Source organism: Leptonotus elevatus, chromosome 12, assembly GCF_054856555.1.
Source record: "Leptonotus elevatus isolate MCC_2025b chromosome 12, RoL_Lele_1.0, whole genome shotgun sequence".
NCBI classification, from domain to species: domain Eukaryota; kingdom Metazoa; phylum Chordata; class Actinopteri; order Syngnathiformes; family Syngnathidae; genus Leptonotus; species Leptonotus elevatus.
This window is the reverse complement of record NC_141250.1, coordinates 2,887,618-2,891,547: the sequence shown is the minus strand read 5'-3', so window position 1 is coordinate 2,891,547 and position 3,930 is coordinate 2,887,618. Positions and strand designations below refer to the sequence as shown.

Genomic DNA, 3,930 nt, shown 5'->3' with positions numbered 1-3,930 from the left:
AAGTGTCCTGGAGCGTCTGCGAGAGTAAAAACGCTCAAAAAGTGTGTGCGCTGGGTGGGACAAATCCCCAAGGATTTGTTTAGCTCTCTTCAAACAGTGCTGTCGATAGAGATCGTCCAGGGAAGGGAGGAAGCTAAAGTAACCACCCGTTGAAGTGCTCATCTGTCCGCCACTGTACAACTGGAGAACCACACACCAATGCAATATGTAAGTATGCTCTGAATTGAGCTCTGGTTGAATGACACCAACAATGTCTGTGCGATAAGATTGTTTTTGAGTAACCTCAGTAAATAGAGTCGCCGGTGGGCCTTCTTGAGGATGGCTCTGGTGTTGGCTCTCCAGGTCAGGTCGTCTTCGATCTGCACACTGAGAAACCGAAAGCTGGAAACCCTCTCCACACATTCTCCACCGATGGTTATAGGCTGCAGTTCTGATTTCTTCCTCCTGAAGTCTATGACAACCTCCTTTGTTTTTGTGGTATTAGTCTATAGGAGTCTATTTTCCGCACACCAAACAGACAACCGCTCTACTCCTCTCCGGTATGGGGACTCATCCCCCCTGAAATGAGCTCCACCACCGTTGTGTTGTCTGCAAACTTTATAGTCATTACACTGAGGTGCGTAGATGTGCAGTCATATGTGTAGAGGTTGAAAAGCAAAGGGCTCAGCACACAGCCCTGAGGGGAGCCAGAGCTGAGACGGATGACCGAGGAGATATGGGGGCCCACTCTCACCTCCTGTGGACGCTGGTCAGCCAGGAAGTCTCTGATCCAATGGCAAATGGGATCAGAAACTCCAAGCTCATTCAGTTTGACCACCAGTCTTTCAGGCAGAATAGTATTAAATGCAGAAATAAAAACAGAAACAGAAGAGGGTTTAGACGGGGGTGTAAAATGGAGGTGAGGTGTGACCGAACCAGTTCTTCAAGACATTTGGTAATGATTGGTGTCATTGCAACCAGACGATAGTCATTTAGACTGCTGATGGTATTTTTCTTGGGGAGCGGGGTGATTATAGAAGACTTCAGGCAGGGTTGGACAATGGCCTGGCTCAGGGACTGGTTGAAGATCTTGGTAAAGACCCCTGACAGTTGAGCTGCACAGTCCCTGAGCACCTGTCCTGAGATGCCGTCGGGACCAGCAGCTTTCCTTGGCTATACGGAATTCAGCGTGCGCCTCACTTGGAACTCCTCTACCACAATAGTGCTGCCGTTGCAGACTGGTGAGTATGCTGATGCCCCCCCCCCCCCTAATGGCACCTCAAAGCAGGAGAAAAATTTGTTTAACTCTTCTGCTATTTCGGCTTTTGCCTTCAGGGGTCGCCACAGTGAATCAGTTGCCTCCATCTAACCCTGTCCTCTGCATACTCTGTTCTCACACCAACTTCGTTCATGTCCTTTTTAACTACATCCATAAACCTCCTCTTTGGTCTTCCTCCAGACCATAGGTGTCAAACTCCGGTCCTCGAGGGCCGTAATCCTGCAGGTTTTGGAGGTTTCCCTCTTCCAACACAAGCTGATTCCAATCAGAAGGATTGTTATCAGGCTTATGCAGAGCTTGCTGATGAGCTGATCATATATCAGCTGCGTTGGAGAACGGAAACATCCAAAACCTGCAGGACTGCGGCCCTCCAGGACCGGAGTTTGACACCTATGCTCAAGACCTTCTGCCTGGCATTTGGAAACTCAGCATCCTTCTGCCAATATACTCACTATCTCTCCTCTGGACATGTCCAAACCATCTCAATCTAACCTCTCTGACTTTATCTCCAAAGCCTCTATAACATGTGCTGTCCCTCTGATGTACTCATTCCTGATTCTATCCATCCTGGTCACTCCCAAAGAGAACCTCAGCATCTTCATCTCTGCCACCTCCAGCTCTGCCTCCTGTCTTTTCCTCAGTGGCACTGTCTCCAGACCAAACAACATTGCTAGTTTCACCACAGTTGTATAAACCTTTCCTTTCATTTTAGCTGAAACTCTTCTATCACACCTGACACTTTTCTCCGCCCGTTCCAGCCTGCCTGCACACGCTTCTTTACTTATTTTCCACACTCTCCATTGCTCTGGACTGTTGACCCCAAATACTTAAATTCCTCCACCATCTTGGTCTCTTCTCCCTGTAACCTTACTCTTCCACTTGGGTCCCTCCCATTCACACACAGATACTCCGTCTTGCTACGGCTAACCTTCATTCCCCTCCTTACCAGGGCAAACCTCCACGCCTTTAGCTTCTCCACCACCTGTTCCCTGCTCTCACTACAGATCACAATGTCATCTGCAAACATCGTAGTCCATGGAGATTCCTGTCTAACCTCATCTGTCATCCTGTCCATTACCATAGCAAACAAGAAGGGGCTCAGAGCTGATCCCTGATGTAGTCCCACCTCCACTTTGAACTCCTCCTTCACACCTACAGCACACCTCGCCACTGTCTTACAGTCCTCATACATGTACTGCACCACTTGTACATACTTCTCTGCCACTCCAGACTTCCTCATACAAAACCACAGTTCCTCTCTGGGCACCCTGTCATAAGCTTTCTCCAGATCTACAAAGACACAATGCAGCTCCTACTGACCTTCTCTGTACTTCTCTATCAACATCCTCAAACCAAATACTGCATCTGTGGTACTCTTTTTTTTTTTGGGGGGGGGGGGGGGTAAAACCATACTGCTGCTCACAAATGTTCACCTCTGCCCTCATTCTAGCTTCAACTACTCTTTCCCATAGCTTCATTGTGTGGCTCATCAGCTTTATTCCTCTGTAGTTGCCACAACTCTGTACGTCTCCCTTGTTCTTAAAAATGGGCACCAGAACACTTCTCCTCCATTCCTCAGGCATCTTCTCACTATCTAAGATCCTGTTGAACAACTCAGTCAGAAATTCTACTGCTACCTCTCCTAGACACTTCCATACCTCCACAGATATATCATCAGGACCAAGTGCCTTTCCACTCTTCATCCTCTTCAATGCCCTTCTCACTTCATCCTTACTAATATTTGCTACTTCTTGGTCCACAACATTCACGTCTTCTACTCTTCGTTCTCTCTCATTTTCTTCATTCATCAATTCTTCAATGTACTCTTTCCATCTTCCCATCACACAACTGGCAACTGTCAACACACTTCCATATCTATCCTTTATTACCCTAACCTGCTGCACGTTCTTCCCATCTCTGTCGCTTTGCCTTGCCAACCTGTATAGATCAGTCTCTCCCTCCTTACTGTCCAACCTAGCGTACAAGTTATCGTAAGCCCCTTGTTTGGCCTTTGCCACTTCTACTTTCACCTTACGCTGCACTTCCCTGTACTCCTTCCTACTTTTTTCAATCCTCTGTGTCCCACTTCCTCTTAGCTAACATTTTTCTCTGGACCCACTTCTGCACCTCCTCATTCCACCACCAAGTCTCCTTATCCCCTTTCCTTCCAGATGACACACCAAGGACTGTCCTACCTGTCTCCCTGATCACATTTGCTGTAGTTGTCCAGTCATCTGGAAGCACCTTCTGACCATCCAGAGCCCGCCTCAACTCCTTCCTGAAAGTCATACAACAGTCTTCCTTTTTCAGCTTCAACCATTTTGTCCTCTGCTCTGCCTTTGCCGTCTTTGTCTTCCTCACCACCAGAGTCATCTTACACACTACCGTCCTATGCTGTCTGGCTACACTCTCACCTACCACTACTTTGCAGTCTCTGATCTCCTGCAGATTACACAGATTACACAAGATGTAGTCTACCTGTGGACTCCTACCTCCACACTTCTCGGTCACCCTATGTTCCTGCCTCTTCTGGAAGAAAGTATTCACGACAGCCATTTCCATTCTTTTTGCAAAGTCAACCATCTGTCCTTCATCGTTCCTCTCCTGGATACCAAACTTGCCCATCATCTCCTTATCACCTCTGTTTCCTGCACCAACGTATCCATTGAAGT

General features: G+C 47.7%; 1 pseudogene; it reads right to left on the bottom strand.

Moving 5' to 3' along the window:
• Positions 1–526: 526 nt before the first annotated feature.
• LOC147164256 (uncharacterized) lies at positions 527–3,637 on the bottom strand (annotated as a pseudogene).
• Between the last annotated feature and the right edge of the window lie 293 nt (positions 3,638–3,930).